The sequence below is a fragment of the Mesocricetus auratus genome, unplaced genomic scaffold, assembly GCF_017639785.1.
Source record: "Mesocricetus auratus isolate SY011 unplaced genomic scaffold, BCM_Maur_2.0 Super-Scaffold_6730, whole genome shotgun sequence".
NCBI lineage: Eukaryota > Metazoa > Chordata > Mammalia > Rodentia > Cricetidae > Mesocricetus > Mesocricetus auratus.
In genome coordinates, this window is record NW_024429184.1 from 12,799,024 (window position 1) to 12,821,189 (window position 22,166).

The following is a 22,166-nucleotide window of genomic DNA, read 5'->3' on the forward strand; positions in this document are numbered from 1 at the left end:
GTAGGACCAGAGCAAAAGAGGTCGTTACTGTAGAGCACCAGGAACCCTGGAGCCAGTGCAGTGCCTTGCTCAGACGCTGGACCTAGCGGTATCTCACGAATTAATGTGTACACAAACAATGTCTAGAGGGCACACTTGCCGGGAAACAGAGCTTGGAACCCTTGGCCTCCTCACCACCACCTTCCCACCCTTGGGCGGCGCCTAGGTTCTATTTTACCCCCTCTAGGTGCAGAGCATGGAGCTAGCTGGTCCTCACCATCCATTCACGGCAATGAGCATCACTAGCTCAGACGTCATTCACTTGTGCCTTTATGTCCCATGTGTCCTGCTCCCAACCCCGTTTCCCACAGCAGGCTTCCTGAGAACACCTGATCTTTCACTGGTGCGTGGTTTCATGCAAACGTGTTGTAGTTTACAGACATGATATCTCTTTTTTTCCCTTCTTTGTAAATGTGAGAAACAATGGTCCTCACTTCATAATAAGAGCACCAGAGACTCAGAGCAGTAAAAGGGAAGCGGTTTATTTTATAATTTTTGCAAAGTTGGGTGTCAGCCTAGAACGGCAGGCACACTGAGAGCCTAAAGCATTCCTAAACCAAGTGTATGATCCTTCCTCCCTTTAATAATCAGGAGACTACAATCTTTTTAAGATTCACTTATTGTATTATTTGTGTATGTATGTGTGCACGTATGTTTGTATACCACATGTGCACCTGGTGCCCACTGAGGTCAAAAAGTAGAGTTAGCAATGGCTGTGAGCCACCATGTGTATTCTAGGAACTGACCCAGGATCCCTGCAAGAGCAGTCAGTGCTCTTAACCCCTGAGCCATCTCTCCAACCCCAGAAGGCTAAAATCTTACTCACTGTAAGGCTAGGCATTGGTGGCGCACACCTTTAATCCTAGCACTCAGGAGGTAGAGGCAGACAGATCTCTGTGAGTTTGAGGCCAGCCTGGTCTACAAAGCAAGTTCCAGGATAGCCAACAAAACAATACAGAGAAACCCTGTCTCGAAAAACCAAAAAAAAAAAAAAAAAGCTATGTGGGTTCACCCTCTGCATGTTACATCCTGTTTATTTTAAAGCTTATCCAATTTATAACCTCATAGGCAAGCTCACCCACTAGCAATTTCCTACTCTAAACTCCTGGTTTGGGTGTCTGGGGAGCAGAACTTGGTATAGGGACTGTTAGACTCCCAGGCATTAACAGGGGTCTGATGTTTTCATGGCTACAAATGAATCATCAGATGTTATTTCTAGCAAGGAAGTAGTATGTTTGTGAGATCAGATCTCTGAGGGAGAGAGGGAGGAAAATAAAAGAGACAGGAGGGAGGAAGGAGGAGAGAGAGAGAGAGAGAGAGAGAGAGAGAGAGAGAGAGAGAGAGAGAGAGAGAGAGAGAGAGAGAGAGAGAACAGTGGGGAGCTCTCCAAATGTTCCCTTGTAAGTATCTCTTAGGACCAGATGCAGAAGTGACATCCTGGGTGATTGTGATACTGTCCGGGATGGCTAATCCTAGGACATCCCTCCAGGAGTGACAGCCACACAGAGCTATGGCGTCCGCATAAGGCACTCTTGTTTCTAATGCCATGGCCTCCTTTCTGTCCCTTCTGTCTTCTCTGTCTCTGGCGTCGGGTCACTGTCTTTGGAGGGTTGTCTCGGGGGTTCCCAGGATAACTGGATATTAGCAGCGTGTGGATTTCAGACCTCCACAGATTTCAGATCTTCCTTTCTGCTAACTGTCCCCCGGCTTTGTCCCGGGTCTTCAGTGCTGATTTATCTTTTGCTTCATGATCTGCGCTTTGGAAAGGAAACCCTCACTTCCTTTCTCCCGCAGTTTCCCCACCTAGAGCTCCGCTGCTGCCCACAGCAGCTCCGCTGCCTCACCCCAGGGCCTTCCCATATGTCGTTCCTCTCCCTGGTTTTGGCTCACCACCCCCAGCCTCCCCTTGGCGGGCTAGATGCTCCTAGTTCTTCCAGGCTCACTTGGGATGTGCTCGCCATCCCTCCCTCCCTCCCTCCCTCCCTCCCTCCCTCCCTCCCTCCCTCCCTCCCTCCCTCCCTCCCTCTCTCTCTCTCTCTCTCTCTCTCTCTCTCCTGAAGCCTCCCCTGACCCCAGTCCGGGATAGATGCTGACACCCCAGGCTCTCCGCCAGCAGCCAGGGCATCCTGCCAGCGTGCTGTGGTTAGCTGGCTGAGTCTTCCTCCTCACCCCAACTGGAGCTTCCTGATGGTTGAGCTGAGCTGGGGGAAAGGCTCAGCCTGGGCTGGGTCTGCACAAAAATGCAGAGTGTCGCAGGCTCACTTTGGAACCCTGGCAGCTCTTCCTTGAACACCCTGAGCAGATCTCTGCTCTTCCTGCCACCTGCAGAGCGGGTCAAGAGAGTCATCCGAACAGAGCCGAGTCAGGCCAGACCCCAGGGCTGCACTCTGACACAGCCAGGCTCCAGACAGGCTTAAGGGGATCTCAAGGCTGGGGAATGAGGGAAGAGAGGGGGCTGCCATGCCCCCACCAAGGCATCCCAAATCCAGAGTAAGGAAGCTGGCATGTCGGGCGGGTCCTCCCTGCAACTCTGCCTGGCCCTTCCTCTGGGGTCAAATGCCCTGTCCACTCTTCTTTTCCTTCACCCTGCTCCCCAGGCCACTGGCCTGCCAAACCAGGGCGCCTCCATTATTCAAAATCACTCCTCTGCATCATATGTACAACGTGGGGTCGCCATTTGTCCCGTGGAAAGGCCATTGGGAAGCCCTGCCCTCCCTTGGAGGGGCCCGCGTCAGGATGCTTCATATTGGCGGTGGACCCGCGCACCTGTGGCCCCACGTGTGCCGAGTGTATTCAGATCTAGAAGGTGGCATGGTCCTTCCTGCTTGCCTCAACTCTAAGCCACGTGGCACGCAGCCCTTGCCCATGAAGAACCAAGCAGCATAAAGACCTGCTTCTCTTGCAAGGACTTGGGGCAGGGGAGGGTCTTGGAGAGAGGAGAAAGAACCCGAGTGACACGTTGAGTTCCTCAGCCACCTCAGAGTTCCCCCTTTCCTTGTGCCCTGCCTCCTCACCTGGGGGCTCCCACAGGGACCACCTCCTACCCCCATCTTGGCTTCTGCTTGCCAGGGACCCACTGGGGACTCCCCTTCCCCGGGAGGCCAAACAAGGCTTCTCCCCACACTGAGCTTGCTCTCCTGTTGTGAGGAACCCTGCACCTGGCTCTCAAAACACATGAACTGTCTCCTTACGCTCTGGGACAACAGTAACCAGTGTCACTGGGGGCTGAGTTGACCCCTTTTCGGGGTCACCTGCCCTGTTGGTTATCGCTTCCTGAACATCCGGGCCTTCATAGCGCTCCAGTCTGTGAACCCCGTCCCTGCCAGGACCCTCCAGCAGTGGAGCCCCTCCCCTAACCTCCCCATGGCTGCTGCACCAGATGCGGGCTTGGAGTCCTGCCTGCCCCCCCAGGCCAGTCTGCAGCCCACCCTGGTGGACAAAGAAGCACACAGATTGCAAATTGCACATCTTGGACTGTGGGGTCCACTGGTCAGCAATTTGGTTTTCCTGGTGGAGAGACTGGTCTATTTAACAAAAATAGAACCTACAGTAAAGCAAAATTTAAAGCTGTTCGTTGCAGCTGCACACGGCCAGGAAGGCAGACTGGGGCCCGGGGAGGAGGCCTCGGGCCTTACGGTTTTGTAGCCTTCCCACCTGGAGCTGCACAGGCAGTGGCGCCACCCACCCACCGGTCCAAGCAGGTCCCCCATGCCAGCTATGCCGTCAGAGTGGCGACACCATCTCTCCACCTCCCCAAGCTAGAAAGCGGTCACTCTGTCATCCGGAAAGCCAATGTCTCAGTTTCAGGCCAGTGTCTGGGTCCCGCACAGTGAGTCTGGATTAATGTCAAGAGCATGAATTGGAAGTGGCGATCTGGGGCCGAGGCCCCGCCCCTTCTGGCTGGTCACGTGACCTGAGACAAGCTCCTGCCCTCACAGCCCTTCCACCTCCTCATCTGAAAGACGGCTCGCACTCCATCCCACTGAGGCTGCCTAGGGGTACTTGCTAACCAGAGAGGCTGGGGGGGGGTGCAGAGCTCAGGTGTCTTACACAGCCAACTCAGCAGAGCTCAAAATAGCGTGGCCGGTTTCTCTGCAAGGAGATGGTGCAGGCAGTTCCACTCGGCATGCCTGTAGAGGGAGCCTGAGGATAGGTGAGCAGGAATTGCGCCCTTGAGGACCTGGCCAGGTCCAGTCTTCGAGGGGCCTTCCGACTCCTCGCTCCTGGCTGTTTTCCTGTGTTGATGTTCACACAGAGCCTCAACCCGTGTACAGGAAAACTCTAAGTCGTTGGTGAGAATTCATGGAATTAATGTATTCCAAGAGGGAGAATTAATTTGCTGGTGATGATGTTGCTATTTTTGGCCTGGAAAAACATGTCTCCTTATAATAGCATTTCAAAGAAAAAAACTTTTAAGTAAACTTTTCGTGTTAGTAAAATAATACTTGCTCATTAGAGAATATCAGAAAGTGTTGAAAAGTTAGACGAAAGAAAGAAACGTAATTACCCAGTGCGTGATTAACCAGTGCTTAACATGGCTCCTTGCAGGAAGGGACAAGTTTTATATGGACTGTGAGCAGTCTATAGAGTAATTTTCATTCTTTGCTTTGCTTTTATATTTTATCTTTTTTTTTGTTTGTTTTGGCTTTTGTCAGGGGTGGGTTTTGAGACAGGGTTTCTCTATGTAGCCCTGAAACTGTCTCAGACCAGGCTGGCCTTGAACTCACAGAGATCTGAGGAACTCTGCCTCCAGAATGCTGAGATTAAAGGCATGAACCACCACCACCATTTTATCATTTTTCATTCTTTATTCTATTAGTCAGGACGCATAACACCAGCTGCTGAAACACCAGAACTTTCGTGGGTAGTTTGAATGTAAAAAGTGGTTGAACGCTTGGTGACAGCTGTCTCGGGAGGCTTTGGGACCTTTGAGTGGTAGGGTCTAGCTGAAGAAAATAGATTAGTAGGGGGTGGACCTCGAGGTTTATAGTTAGATGCTCTTTGCCTGCCCAGTCTCTGCTTCCCAATCTGCCCAGATGCAAGCAAACAGCCTCACGCCCCTGTCACCCAGCCGCAAACAGCCTCACGCCCCTGTCACCCAGCCCACAGCCTCACGCCCCTGTCACCCAGCCGCAAACAGCCTCACGCCCCTGTCACCCAGCCGCAAACAGCCTCACGCCCCTGTCACCCAGCCCACAGCCTCACGCCCCTGTCACCCAGCCCACAGCCTCACGCCCCTGTCACCCAGCCCACAGCCTCACGCCCCTGTCACCCAGCCCACAGCCTCACGCCCCTGTCACCCAGCCCACAGCCTCACGCCCCTGTCACCCAGCCGCAAACAGCCTCACGCCCCTGTCACCCAGCCCACAGCCTCACGCCCCTGTCACCCAGCCCACAGCCACTCTGGACACCATCTTCCTGCCTGTGATGGATTTTACCCTCAACCTGGAGCCAAAGCAGGGCCAGCCTAGAGTGCCTGAGACTCAGGGTTCAAGTCCCAGGACCACCCAGATATAGAAGATAGATGACAGATGACAGACAGACAGACAGACAGACAGACAGACATTCATATACCTTTAACCCCAGCACTCAGGAGGCAGGCACAGGCAGAGCCCTGTGAGTCGAGGCCATCACGTTCTACATAGTGAGTTCCAGATGGCCAGGGCTACATAGAGCTACCCTGTCTCAAGCAAACAGAAAAGGAAGAAAGAAAGGGAGAGAGAGGGAGGATGGAAGGAAGGAGGAAGGAAGGAAGACAGGGGGAGGAAAGAGGAAGGAAGGAAGGAAGGAAAGAAGGAGAGGAAGGAAGGGAGGGAAGAAGGAAGGAAGGAAGAATATGAAAATGCAAGTGAACCATATTAAACCCTTCCTCACGAAGCAGTTTGCGGTCAGGTACTTCGCTCCGTGAGAAAAATGACTAGCAGAGCCAAGCAGCAGAGTGGAAGACGGGGATGGCGGCTAACAGCCCTTCCACAGGCTCAAGCATGAGCCTGGCCATTCTGTCTCATGTCCCTGCAGCTCCTTGGGCCTCTGCTGGATCCCAGGACTCTGACTCGCATGTGAAAAACGGAAGGATCTTTGGGGAACTTTGCCTGTGCTAGTTCTGGAACAACAGATGTCACGCTTGCCCATGTGCTGTTGGCTAGATGGTCACAGGGCCTGACCTGACTAGCATGGAGGCTGGAAAAGCTTCCGTAGCCTGGAGAGGGAAAGGAGCTGAGGGCCAGTGAGTGGGGATCTAGCCCAAGAGGACCATCACTTTCCCAACACTGTGACTTTTTCAGGTCTAGACAATGTAGAGCAAGTCATAAAAATCCATCCACAGCTTCCCCTGCACTCAAAATTAAGGCCACGACAGGTGACTTCTCTTGGGGAGATGAGCAAATGTCTGTCCACCCCAGACAAGGCACCCACAGACAGACAGAGTTCTTCCCAATCTCGTTTAGTGAAACAGCGGGTGACAGGGTGACTTACAGGAGCATGGGCTGCTCAAGGGCAGCTGCATCACTGAACGCTCACCCTGCAGTCTGCGAGACTGCACACAGCGGCCCTGGGCATCTCGGCCCCAGGGCTGCTTCCTGCGTTAGCCCCGAAGACCTAAACCTGAGTCTCAGGTACAGACCGGATCCTAAAGCCCAGGTCTTTGTCTCTGGGAGGAGCCATCCAATGCCAGGGAAACAGCCACAGAAGCCCAGCATTCCTCACAGGCTCTAGAAGGTTCTACCAGACCTTGACAGCCCTTCTTACCTGTCCCGACACACCTCACTGTGCACACTCACTGTCCACACTCACCTCACTGTCCACACTCACTGTCCACACTCACTGTCCACACTCACTGTCCACACTCACTGTCCACACTCACTGTCCACACTCACCTCACTGTCCACACTCACTGTCCACACTCACTGTCCACACTCACCTCACTGTGCACACTCACTGTCCACACTCACCTCACTGTCCACACTCACTGTCCACACTCACTGTGCACACTCACCTCACTGTGCACACTCACTGTCCACACTCACCTCACTGTCCACACTCACTGTCCCCACTCACCTCGCTGTGCACACTCACTATGCACACTCACTGTCCACACTCACCTCACTGTCCACACTCACCTCACTGTCCACACTCACTGTGCACACTCACTGTCCACACTCACTGTCCACACTCACTGTCCACACTCACTGTCCCCACTCACCTCACTGTGCACACTCACTGTCCACACTCACCTCACTGTGCACACTCACCTCACTGTCCACACTCACCTCACTGTGCACACTCACCTCATTGTGCACACTCACCTCACTGTCCACACTCACCTCACTGTGCATACTCACTGTGCACACTCACCTCACTGTGCACACTCACCTCACTGTCCACACTCACCTCACTGTGCACACTCACTGTCCACACTCACCTCACTGTCCACACTCACTGTCCACACTCACTGTGCACACTCACCTCACTGTGCACACTCACTGTCCACACTCACCTCACTGTCCACACTCACTGTCCACACTCACTGTGCACACTCACTGTCCACACTCACTGTGCATACTCACTGTGCACACTCACTGTGCATACTCACTGTCCACACTCACTGCACACTCACTGTCCACACTCACCTCACTGTGCACACTCACTGTGCACACTCACTGTGCACACTCACCTCACTGTCCACACTCTGTGCACACTCACTGTGCACACTCACCTCACTGTGCACACTCACTGTCCACACTCACTGTGCACACTCACTGTGCACACTCACTGTGCACACTCACTGTGCATACTCACTGTGCACACTCACTGTCCACACTCACCTCACTGTGCACACTCACCTCACTGTGCACACTCACTGTCCACACTCACCTCACTGTGCACACTCACTGTGCACACTCACCTCACTGTGCACACTCACTGTGCACACTCACTGTGCACACTCACTGTGCACACTCACTGTCCACACTCACCTCATTGTCCACACTCACTGTGCACACTCACTGTGCACACTCACCTCACTGTACACACTCACTGTCCACACGCACTGTGCATACTCACTGTCCACACTCACTGTGCACACTCACTGTCCACACTCACTGTGCACACTCACTGTGCACACTCACTGTGCACACTCACTGTGCACACTCACTGTGCATACTCACTGTGCATACTCACTGTGCACATTCACCTCACTGTGGACACTCACTGTCCACACTCACTGTGCATACTTACTGTGCACACTCACTGTGCACACTCACTGTGCACACTCACCTCATTGTGCACACTCACTGTCCACACTCACCTCACTGTCCACACTCACTGTCCACACTCACAGTGCACACTCACCTCGCTGTGCACACTCACTGTGCACACTCACCTCACTGTGCACACTCACTGTGCACACTCACTGTCCACACTCACCTCACTGTGGACACTCACTGTCCACACTCACCTCACTGTGCACACTCACTGTCCACACTCACTTCACTGTGGACACTCACTGTCCACACTCACCTCACTGTGGACACTCACTGTCCACACTCACCTCACTGTGCACACTCACTGTCCATACTCACCTCACTGTGCACACTCACTGTCCACACTCACCTCACTGTGCACACTCACTGTCCACACTCACTGTGCATACTCACTGTGCACACTCACTGTCCACACTCACCTCACTGTCCACACTCACTGTGCACACTCACTGTCCACACTCACCTCACTGTGGACACTCACTGTCCACACTCACCTCACTGTGCACACTCACTGTCCACACTCACCTCACTGTGCACACTCACTGTCCACACTCACTGTGCACACTCACTGTCCACACTCACCTCACTGTGGACACTCACTGTCCACACTCTGTGCACACTCACTGTCCACACTCACCTCACTGTGCACACTCACTGTCCACACTCACCTCACTGTGCACACTCACTGTCCACACTCACCTCACTGTGCACACTCACTGTGCACACTCACTGTGCACACTCACCTCACTGTGCACACTCACTATCCACACTCACCTCACTGTGCACACTCACTGTCCACACTCACTGTGCATACTCACTGTGCACACTCACTGTCCACACTCACCTCACTGTCCACACTCACCTCACTGTTCACACTCACTGTGCACACTCACTGTCCACACTTACTTGCACACTCACTGTGCACACTCACTGTCCACACTCACTGTGCACACTCACTGTCCACACTCACTGTGCACACTCACTGTCCACACTCACTGTCCATACTCACTGTGCACACTCACCTCACTGTGCACACTCACCTCACTGTCCACACTCACCTCACTGTCCACACTCACTGTGCACACTCACTCTCCACACTCACTGTGCACACTCACTGTGCACACTCACTGTGCACACTCACTGTGCACACTCACTGTGCACACTCACCTCACTGTCCACACTCACCTCACTGTGCACACTCACTGTGCACACACACCTCACTGTCCACACTCACTGTGCACACTCACTGTGCACACTCACTGTCCACACTCACCTCACTGTGCACACTCACCTCACTGTCCACACTCACCTCACTGTCCACACTCACTGTCCACACTCACTGTGCACACTCACCTCCCTGTCCACACTCACTGTGCACACTCACCTCACTGTACACACTCACCTCACTGTGCACACTCACTGTCCACACTCACCTCACTGTGCACACTCACTGTCCACACTCACCTCACTGTGCACACTCACTGTGCACACTCACTGTGCACACTCACCTCACTGTGCACACTCACTATCCACACTCACCTCACTGTGCACACTCACTGTCCACACTCACTGTGCATACTCACTGTGCACACTCACTGTCCACACTCACCTCACACTCACCTCACTGTCCACACTCACCTCACTGTTCACACTCACTGTGCACACTCACTGTCCACACTTACTTGCACACTCACTGTGCACACTCACTGTCCACACTCACTGTGCACACTCACTGTCCACACTCACTGTGCACACTCACTGTCCACACTCACTGTCCATACTCACTGTGCACACTCACCTCACTGTGCACACTCACCTCACTGTCCACACTCACCTCACTGTCCACACTCACCTCACTGTTCACACTCACTGTGCACACTCACTGTCCACACTTACTTGCACACTCACTGTGCACACTCACTGTCCACACTCACTGTGCACACTCACTGTCCACACTCACTGTGCACACTCACTGTCCACACTCACTGTCCATACTCACTGTGCACACTCACCTCACTGTGCACACTCACCTCACTGTCCACACTCACCTCACTGTCCACACTCACTGTGCACACTCACTGTCCACACTCACTGTGCACACTCACTGTGCACACTCACTGTGCACACTCACTGTGCACACTCACTGTGCACACTCACCTCACTGTCCACACTCACCTCACTGTGCACACTCACTGTGCACACACACCTCACTGTCCACACTCACTGTGCACACTCACTGTGCACACTCACTGTCCACACTCACCTCACTGTGCACACTCACCTCACTGTCCACACTCACCTCACTGTCCACACTCACTGTCCACACTCACTGTGCACACTCACCTCACTGTACACACTCACCTCACTGTGCACACTCACTGTCCACACTCACCTCACTGTGCACACTCACTGTCCACACTCACCTCACTGTGCACACTCACTGTGCACACTCACTGTGCACACTCACCTCACTGTGCACACTCACTATCCACACTCACCTCACTGTGCACACTCACTGTCCACACTCACTGTGCATACTCACTGTGCACACTCACTGTCCACACTCACCTCACACTCACCTCACTGTCCACACTCACCTCACTGTTCACACTCACTGTGCACACTCACTGTCCACACTTACTTGCACACTCACTGTGCACACTCACTGTCCACACTCACTGTGCACACTCACTGTCCACACTCACTGTGCACACTCACTGTCCACACTCACTGTCCATACTCACTGTGCACACTCACCTCACTGTGCACACTCACCTCACTGTCCACACTCACCTCACTGTCCACACTCACTGTGCACACTCACTGTCCACACTCACTGTGCACACTCACTGTGCACACTCACTGTGCACACTCACCTCACTGTCCACACTCACCTCACTGTGCACACTCACTGTGCACACACACCTCACTGTCCACACTCACTGTGCACACTCACTGTCCACACTCACTGTGCACACTCACTGTCCACACTCACCTCACTGTGCACACTCACCTCACTGTCCACACTCACCTCACTGTCCACACTCACTGTCCACACTCACTGTGCACACTCACCTCCCTGTCCACACTCACTGTGCACACTCACCTCACTGTACACACTCACCTCACTGTGCACACTCACTGTGCACACTCACCTCACTCCCTGCAGCTTTAAGCTCACCTACAACTGCTTCATTTCTCAGTACAAATGCCACGCCCCACAAAAGACCGTCCTGGATCGCCCTAGTCTGAACTAGGGTCTCATTTCCTTTCTCAGCAACCTGTTCTTTTTCTTGGTGCTGTTTGCTAGTAATTCTGTATGTCCCCATGCGCTTACTCTACGTCGCTATCTGTCTCTCCCAGCAGACTGGAGCTCCATGCAGTCAGGGACTGTGGGTTTTCTCACTCTGTGTTGATGTGCCAGACACGTCACCGTCACCCAGCACAGCTTGCAGATTGACATGTTTCATGTTCCTATGCCGGAGTTCAGGCTACACTGTCCCTCTGTTCCATACACAGTTCCCATGTGTCTGATGTTTGCTGTTCCCAAACCCCTGCTTCTGCTTTCGTACTAACTGAACAAGCACATGGGGGCCGGTTTCCCACCCCAGACCATCCACCAGCCTTCTCTAGGCCTCCACTTCCCTCTGCTACACTCAGCCCTGCCTTAGGCCATTGATGGCTTTGTGGGAAGTTGCTACTTGGGTTTTTATCCCCTCTTACTGCAGCAGAGAGTGGCGGGGGAGGGGGGACAGGCCACGCCTCCAGCCCCAACCTTCTTCTGGTTTTCAGTACCCCTGCTTCTCATCGTCATGTGAGTATGTCACACATCTGAAGGCTTGGGCCTATCAAAAGAATCTTCAGGGTCTAAAACAGCTAAGATGATGCAGCTTTACAGACCTGGGAAATGAGGACTTACACAGGTTTCTGAGTTTTGTCATGGTCCCCATGTTATGAACAGTGCCTCCATCCAGCAGGAAGCAGTTTGGAATGATCAATGTCCAAATTCCCATATTGTTTATAAAAATTTGTTTACATTTAAATGAGATTGCTTATAATTGGTTAATGATCACAATCAATCTCTTTTTAATGGTAAAAGGGAAACTATGGTATGGAAATGAATACTTGGTATGGTTATAGTTTTTCATTTATTGATACAAATTCAAGGTAAATTTTGTGATATGTACATTTCTCCTCTTGTTTAAGTATCGTGTTTATACTGATCTTAAAACATAATGCATAATTAAATACAGATTATAGATAGTTACTTACAATAGTCAGAACTTATAGTTAGGTAAGGTAGGTTTTCTAGATATATAGAGATGCATTCAAGATAGATAGATAGATAGATAGATAGATAGATAGATAGATAGATAGATAGTCTTCAAACCTTTCAAAGACCTTCAGAAAATGGCATTTAACATGGTTTAGGTTTTTCTTAACAATGAGAAATGTCTGCTCCTGGCAGCATCAATTATGTCTGAGAGGAAGATGGGCATCGAAGAAACTCTTTATGGAGTTTGCTTTCAACATGGCAAGATCAGCCATTTGGGCAAGAAACTGCTCTCACCTAGACCGTTTGACTGTTGCTGTATAAACTGGACATGTAGGACCCACAGGAAAGTGACTGCTGAACTCAAACAGTCCTTCAGGGTTCCTGATTCATGGAAGAGTCTACGAGACTTTCTGCAGGACACAGAAAAATGACTGACAGACTGCTGATGCAGATGGACAGTTTGAAATTTCCTGCTTTGCTGAGAAGTCTTCCAGACACACTGTGGCCTACGGGCTAAAGATGGATGCCCCAACATTACAGAGGAACTTTGGGTGACTGTCCAGGCAATAAGATGTCTCTGTCAATTCTAGTGTTTATATATTATCCTTCTGTGGTCTTTGATGGAGTTGAAGACAGATAGTTATAATCATAGTTTTCCTTAGTTATGATAAAAAATAAGTTACATATAGAACTTTGGACTCACAAGGATGGGATAGATGATATTTTCTTTAAATCTTGCTGAATGTTGATAGACAAAATATTGTAACTGTGTTCTTACTTGATAACTGTTCTGTTATATATAATTTGACTATGTTAAGGTTAAGACCTTTCTTTTTGTTTACACAGAAAAGAGGAGATGATGGGAGATATCATTCTGAAATCTGTCTCTTATTGGTTGTTGAATTAAGCACTGTTGGCCAATAGGGCAGCAAGATAGGTGGGACTAGGAGTCGAGGAGGATTCTGGGAAAGAGAAACAGACAGTCACAATGTAGCCCACCAGAGAAGTAAGATGTCCGGACCCTTTTCTCCAGTAAGAGAAATACTTAGACTAACAATTATGGGTTAGCCAGTAAGAAACAAGCAAACGGCCAACAGCTTCATAATTAAAAAATAATAATCTTCAGGGTAATAAAAATACTTTTAAAAGAAGCAAAATATGACCTCTCCTAAGCCCAAGGGGACATGCAGGGGGGGACCTTTCTTTCACCTTTACAGAGCACAGAGTAGACAGGCCCAAGTGTTTGATCTTTTCTTCTCTTTTAAGTCCTGCTGTCCCTGTGGGGACAAAGGATTCCTTTTCTTTCAAGCCTGCATGGGGTTGAGCTCGACCCACCATGGATGGGAGCCAGCCCTGCGTTCTCATAGCCCCAGCAACAATGCTGTGTTGTTCCCTTGAGACTGGTGTTCCCCCAGGGGAAGGACCTGGCAATGTGGCAGGGCTGTCCACCCAGCCTGCAGCGCTGCCCTCTCCTCCAGCTGGGCAGGGCCCTTGGCTCCTCAACTTTTAGCTCTTTAGGTATCCACTCACCTGGGGCCCTGGAGGCGTGGCTAAGCAGTCAGGATCAGTGGCTGCACTTGCAAAGGAACTGGGTTTGCTTTTCAGCCCCAGCACTGACATTAGGTAGTGCATAACCACCTATTACTTCAGTTCCACGGACACCAATACCGCCTTCCGACCTCCACAGGCACCTGCACGCATGTGGTACACATACAGACACGCTTGAATATCTTTAAAATTAAATTAAAAATAACTAGTTCCCTACCTCTGTGCAGATTTTACACACACACACATGTGTATGCACACAGATATGCACATGGTTATAAAAATACATGTACAAACATATACATGCATACACGTGGACATGCACACACAGATGTACAAGTATGCACAGACACATGCACTCAAACACATCTACAAGGGAGCTTGTATGAGCACACACGCTGAGATTGCATGTACAGACACAAATGCTCACACACACATATGCTCACACATATACACGCTCACACACACATGCATGTACACACTCACGCACACTGCAACAAAAATGAAGCCCTTAGATGCACATACATGCCCCTCTCCCCAGCCAGCATGACTGCCCAGAGGCAAATGTGCACTCCAAAGCAGCATTCAGGAAGAAGTCTACCCGAAATGCAAGGGGATCTACAGACCTTGGCATCGTACAGTGCCCGGTGGGCCAGGCCCTCAGGCTGTGCTCGGGGGGTCTCCTCTCTGAGTAGTTACCAGCTTCAGCCAAGTGCTTCCTGTCAACCTCAGAGAAACCGCCCTCTTCTGGCCTCTCAGACCCAAGGCCAATCCTGGGCAGACCAGCCCATCCTCTGCTGTAGACTTGAAGCTGAAATCAAAAAGTAAGGGAGGGGAAGGGAAGGGAGGGGAGGGGAAGGGAAGGGAGGGGAGGGGGAGAAAGGAAAGGAAAGGATAGAGGCTCCAGTCTAGGGCCTGACCCATTCAACTGTAAGTCAGTGTGTGTGTGTGTGTGTGTGTGTGTGTGTGTGTGTGTGTGTGTGTTCTACATCCAGTAGTGAACCATTGGAGATGAACTCTGGAGCCTGTAGCATATGGCTCCCCACCCCCACCCCTGCCTGAGGATCGGCCCTGGAATTGCAATGACTGAGCGGATGGAGATTGCCTGGCAAAGGTCTTTCTGGGCCAGTGCAGAGCCAGCGTCCTTTCCTACGTCTCTTCTTTCGTCCTCCCACGCTGTCCTGAGAGGCAGAAATTGTTCTTTCAGACAGAAGGCCTGAGGCTCTGTGACAGCGTGACAGTCCCGCTCACTCTGATGGCGCTAGCTGCTACTGTGTAGCCAATCCTGAAGCCTGAGTCCCCCTCAGCCCACACAGCCCTCCACAGCCCTCACAGCCCACCGCAGCCCTCACAGCCCACTGCAGCCCACCACAGCCCACCGCAGCCCTCACAGCCCTCACAGCCCTCACAGCCCTCACAGCCCTCACAGCCCACACAGCCCTCACAGCCCACACAGCCCTCACAGCCCACACAGCCCTCACAGCCCTCACAGCCCTCACAGCCCACCACAGCCCTCACGCCCCATGTGCAGCCCACTGCAGCCCTCCACAGCCCACCGCAGCCCTCCACAGCCCTCCACAGCCCACCGCAGCCCTCCACAGCCCACTGCAGCCCTCCACAGCCCTCACAGCCCTCACAGCCCTCCACAGCCCACCACAGCCCACCGCAGCCCTCACAGCCCTCACAGCCCTCCACAGCCCTCACAGCCCTCACAGCCCTCCACAGCCCTCACAGCCCACCACAGCCCTCCACAGCCCACCGCAGCCCTCCACAGCCCACCGCAGCCCTCCACAGCCCACCGCAGCCCACCGCAGCCCACCGCAGCCCTCCACAGCCCACCGCAGCCCACCGCAGCCCACCGCAGCCCTCCACAGCCCACCGCAGCCCTCACAGCCCTCCGCAGCCCACCGCAGCCCTCACAGCCCTCCACAGCCCTCCACAGCCCTCACAGCCCACCGCAGCCCTCACAGCCCTCCACAGCCCACCGCAGCCCTCACAGCCCTCCACAGCCCTCCACAGCCCTCACAGCCCACCGCAGCCCTCACAGCCCACCGCAGCCCACCGCAGCCCTCCACAGCCCTCACAGCCCACCGCAGCCCACCGCAGCCCTCACAGCCCTCACAGCCCACCGCAGCCCACCACAGCCCACCGCAGCCCTCCACAGCCCACCGCAGCCCACCGCAACCCTCACAGCCCACCGCAGCCCACCGCAGCCCTCACGCCCCATGTGCAGCCCACCGCAGCCCACCACAGCCCTCCACAGCCCTCCACAGCCCTCACAGCCACCGCAGCCCTCCACAGCCCTCCACAGCCCACCACAGCCCACCGCAGCCCTCACAGCCCTCACAGCCCTCCACAGCCCACCGCAGCCCTCCACAGCCCTCACAGCCCACCACAGCCCACCGCAGCCCTCACAGCCCTCACAGCCCTCCACAGCCCACCGCAGCCCTCCACAGCCCTCACAGCCCACCACAGCCCACCGCAGCCCTCACAGCCCTCACAGCCCACCGCAGCCCACCACAGCCCACCGCAGCCCTCCACAGCCCACCGCAGCCCTCACAGCCCACCGCAGCCCTCACAGCCCTCACAGCCCTCACAGCCCTCACAGCCCACCGCAGCCCACCACAGCCCTCCACAGCCCTCATAGCCCACCGCAGCCCTCACAGCCCTCACAGCCCTCCACAGCCCTCACAGCCCTCACAGCCCTCACAGCCCACCGCAGCCCACCACAGCCCTCCACAGCCCTCATAGCCCACCGCAGCCCACCGCAGCCCTCACGCCCCATGTGTAGCCCACACACTGTAGTGTCAGCCGAGACTGATCGTCATGAAGCAGACTGCCTTTTAAGACTCTCCTTTTAGCCACGGCGTTTTTAAATTAATTTCTGAGGCTAGCATACGAAGTGCTGGGTTTCACTATAGCTTCTTCCTGTGTATGTGAAATTACTGTGTTCTCACAGACTGTCCTCCCCACTGTCCCCTTGGCCTAGGGCTCACGGCCTTCCGTGCACTGCTTCCTTGTGAAGCGTCTCTTTGAAGGTAAACTAAACCCTTACCTCCCTCCATGATTTTATTTCCACATCTGCTCCACACGAATTCTTAACAAAACAAGGTAGGCCCCATACTAGTCTGTGCTTTCCTTGGAAAGCCTGGAGCAAGAAGGTTGTCCCAGAAGCAGCGTGTTGCAAGCGTTCCCAGGCCCCTGGAGATGGAGGGGTAGGAAGGAAGTTGGGGCTCCCACTGCCTCTGCAGAGCCTGGGGGCCTTAGCTTTTTCCCAGGGTGCTGATCATGATGGCTTCGAACTTCCAAAGGGCGTCTAAAAGCGGTCAAAGAGCAGATCTGGAACACAAGCCAAATATCAAGGCGATGTCCACGCCTGCTGGAGCCTCGCCTTACCAGACCTGCTGCTTCGAAGGCTGTGCCAGTCTGAGCACCGAGCAGGGTTAGGGTGTCACCTGGGCCACAGTGCATCTTCAGTCACTCGTAGCTTTTACTGCTGCGACCAAAACACAGGGTGGGGATGGAATGAAATCTTGCGCTGACACAAACTTTTTCCCCATGAGTGCTTCCCATTAGCAAGACGTAAAGGGAACTAGCTGGCAGGGGATTCTGGAAGACGTGACTTGGAGGCCCGAAGCCCCAGCAACACAGTGGAGAACGAACAGGAGGGTGACTGAACCATGAGTGCTGCCCAGGTCACGGCTACCAAACTTCACTGCCTTAGGATCCAATTTCTCACATGGGTTGGTCCCCAGCTGGCTCCGCTCAAGGAGAGATGTGACATTTATATACAAAAGGACTTTCTGGACGGGGAGGACTATTCTCAGGGTGGAGAAAAAGAGTTACGGCGGAGTTTTAGAAAGTAGTCCCGCCTACTGTTACCAGTGAGGAGACACGGGCCTCACTGTCCCCCGCAGCAGAGGGAGGAGTTCCCCTAATCTTCTAGGAACCTCAGTGAGAGTCAAACTGGAATTGGTGGTTTCGGTGCGGAAAAGAATTTTAAATCGAGACACTTTAAACGCAGACTTAAACAGACTGGGTAGAAGAAAAAAGAATTCACAAGGCACCCCTGAGGGCATGAACATGGGCTCCTCACGTGAGAGTTGCGGACAGTAATATACACCCCTGTGCGGGCATGGGACAGAAGTAATTGTCTCAGTAATTCTGTGTGCCAGTTTGGTGACTCTTGGGTTGCATCTCAAAAGGCTGCTAAGAAACATACTTTATTTCCTTTCCTTTCTCTTTGGTAAGTGAGCTAAGTGAGCTCTGGAGACACTGGAGAAGGAATTATACCCTAACAGGGCAAAACCAGGAGCTACATGGGTTGCACGAGGGGGTTAGCACACGTCCTTTTCCTATCAATGCGCCTGCTAGCGGGAGTCCTGGGTAATTGCAGGTTTGCGTCGGGGAAAGGGGAAAGGCCTTAAGCTGTTGCTAACTGGAACTCCTGCCTCACTGCTCCCCTCTCCTAACGTCTCCAGGCCCCTCCCCTGCCCTCACCCCCACCCATCTCCCTCTCCTGCCCCTCCCACTCTTCCCATGCAGTGATCCACCCACCACAGTGAGTCAGAGAAGGCTGGCTGTCCTTGGGGCTTCACCCAGAACCCCTTGCTCCTCATCTTCCTGCCCAGTGCCCTTCACAGCAGGATTATCTTGGGCTGGGTTACACAACGTGTTCGGGGAGGCAAGTGTTGCCCACAGGAAATGAGTCAGGAAGTTGTCTCCGGAGCCGAACTCAAAAAGGACTCAGAGAAACAAGCCCAGCTCCACGATTAGATCAGTCCCTTTCCCTTTGTCACCATCACGGCCCAAATATGACATTTATCGATGCGAAGCATCCCTGGACTGAGACTCGGCGCCCAGGGAGACACTTGGACGGGGTATGGACTGAGGCAGGAGGATCCCTTAAGGCCCGGAATTTGAGATCAGCATAGTGAGACCCAATTTAAAGCAAAGAACACTTGTTAAAGGGTAGGTCAACTATCGTATTGTGAGCTGGCCATCTTGTAACATGGAGGCTTTCTTGAAAATATTCTCTCAGGCAAGAGGCCTTCCTCAGCTGGGCTAACGGCCCTCTGAGAAGCTGGCAATAATGAAGGGAACACGAGTCACATGACACAGTTTCCTCAGAGAGGTTTCTCTAGGCTCCTGGCCTCCTCTCCGGTGCAGACGGACAGACCATCAGAAGCCAACTACTGTCTGTGTGTCATCGACACCGGCTACCACCATCAAAACCCAGCCCTGTTAGGGATAAACCGTCCTCTTGTGGGGACAGAGCACACGGTGACTCTTGAGGTTGGTTGTTCTGTCATTTGGGGATGACCCTTCTGGCTACCTGGTTACCCCCTTGCCAACTGATGTCACTTGGAAGTTGAAAATCTCTTCCCAGGGTTGACAACTCACTGGAACCTCAGGCCTTTTTCTTTCAACTCTCTGCCGTTAAGAGTATTTAAATGGGCCGGGCGGTGGTGGCGCACGCCTTTAATCCCAGCACCCGGGAGGCAGAGGCAGGCGGATCTCTGTGAGTTCGAGGCCAGGCTGGACTGACAGCCTCCATAACAATACAGAGAAACCCTGTCTCGTAAAACCAAAAGAAAAAAAAAAGAGTATTTAAATGACCACTGCCACTCACTGAGTGCCTGTACCCTATCAGGAGATACAGGTGGCTATATTTTAGAGATTGTGTCCAGAATGTTGTCTGGGGTGGGGAGATGGGGCATGGCTTGTAAGACTCAGGCATTAGTCTCCCACCTCTGTGCTTCCTGGGGCGTGAGACCCTGCTAGTGAAATTGCTGATAAAAACAAAGCATGGCAAGTCTTACTTCAAAACGGGGCCAAAGTGAGGACCACTGACCAAGGACCGAGTCCAGGGCCCAGGCTTCGAGAGGCTCACACCACTTACAACTCTAGCTCCGAGGGATCTGATGTGTTCCTGTGAGCATCTTCACTAATGTGGACAGACACACACACACACACACACACACACACACACACAGAGGGAGAGGGAGGGGGGAGAGAGGTAGAGAGAGACAGAGAGAGACAGAGAGAGAGACAGAGAGAGAGAACCAAGCACTCAAGTGATTTGAAAGTAACAATAAATCTTTTCAAAAAGATTTTTAAAACAGGAGAAAAAAACTAAAAACTCAGAGGGAGAACCTTTTCTCCACCCTACCCCTGTCTTACCATTTCATCTGGACAAGGACACCCTCCCACACACTTTTTTAAAATCATTTTTCATTTTACATACCAACCCCATTTCCCCCTCCCTCCCCTTCTGCTGTCCCCCCCTCCTTCCTTCCTTCCCACTCCCCATCACTCCTCAGCGGGGGTAAGGCCTTCTTTGGGGAGTCAACAAAATCTGGCATACCAAATTGAGGCAGAATCAAGACCCTCCCCCTGATCAAAGTTGAGCAAGGTGCCCACCGTGGGGAATGGGCTCCAAAAAGCCAGCTCATGCACCCGGGTTAGGTCCTGGTACCACTGCCGGGGCTCCCCCAACAGATCAAGCCCACACACTTTTTAATATCACCAGCAAAGAATCTGCAGAACACCACATTCTAGACCTAGATGCCTTTGGAATTCTTCAGATCCTGGCAAGTGTTCAGTAAAGAATTTAGGGCTCTGCCCTTGGGGGAGTTATTTTTCATTTTCTCCTAGTGGAGAGCTGTCTGCATCTTCCCCACCCAGGCAAAGTGGTCCATTTGCATAAGCATGATCCTTTTGGAAGGTGCTCTGTGATTTCCAATCATCCCTAGAAATAGAATCACAGCTCCTGTCTCACCTTCCGTTGAAGTGTTTTCACACTTTGGGGAATTGCTTACAGCCACCTGAATGTAGAATTGGGTAGGTGTTCAGTTCCAAACTGATACTACTCACAGCTGTCCTCAGGACTTCCCAAGGGTGTCAAAGTGGCTTTGGAAGGTGTTTCTGAGGACACACTGCGGGATCCTCTTTGCTCTTCAAGCCGTGGGGCACCGTCACCCTGTGGACTTCCCTGAGGGTAGATGCTCTCAGCGCCTTCTCCTGAGAATGAAGTGGGCATGGAGTGCTGCTGCCTGAGCATTGCGGAGACAGGAAAGCGGGCGCCATGGAAACAACTTCCTTTCTGAACTTCACCACGATAGCAAGGCAGGGAGAAATGGACTTCTGGAGCAGAAGCAGCTCTAGTGGAATAGCATGGTCTTACATGAAGCACGGTTGGGGATGTAGCTCGGGGGTAGAGCACTCACCTCGTATGCACAAGGTCCGCCGTTTGATCCTTGGTACTTCTTTTTTTGTTTGGTTGGTTTTTTTGTTTTTTCAAGACAGGGTTTCTCTGTGTTGTTTTGGAAGCTGTCCTGGAACTCACTCTGTAGACCAGGCTGGCCTCGAACTCACAGAGATCTGCCCGCCTCTGCCTCCCGAATGCTGGGATTAAAGGCGTGCACCACCAACGCCCGGCTAATCCTTGGCACTTCTAACAAATAACATGGAACCGTATTGGACTTCAGCCCCATTTACAATGGCCTTGTGATCAGTTCATCGCCTTTCTCCATTTTTTATATGCCCCCATGCACAAACACGTGTGCATGCATGCATGCGTGTGTGTGTGTGTGTGTGTGCACGTGTGTAAGCTGGAGGACAATCTTAGGTATTGGTCCTCTCCTTTCTCTGTGTTTGAGACAGGATCCCTTTGTTCTTCAAGGCTTCCTACACTGGGCCACATGTTCCAGTTGCCTCCAGGGACTCTCCAGTCTCTGCCTCAGGTCCTCACAGGACAAGTACTTTATCTTCTGAGCCATTCCCCCATCTTAGTCTCAGTTTCTTGATCTGTAAAGTGGGCATCACCCATGCCACCTACGCTAGTTGATAAGATGCGGTGACAGGCTGCATGTCAGTTTCTCCTCGTCACTTTTCTTGCATGGCTGCAGAATTTTACCAGGGACCACAAGCGGGCAAAAAGGACTGATGTGACTTCTTCAAATCCCTAGTGTCCTTAGCCAGCCATATGGGAACCATCAAGGCAGATGCTGGAGATGACAGCAATCTTTAGCCCCCAAGTCCCT

General features: G+C 52.7%; 1 protein-coding gene across 2 annotated transcripts in view; it reads left to right on the plus strand.

Annotated features, from left to right (window-relative positions):
- Positions 1 to 22,166, plus strand: part of Gabbr2 (gamma-aminobutyric acid type B receptor subunit 2) — a 360,155-nt gene that overhangs the window by 242,074 nt on the left and 95,915 nt on the right. The window lies entirely within an intron of this gene.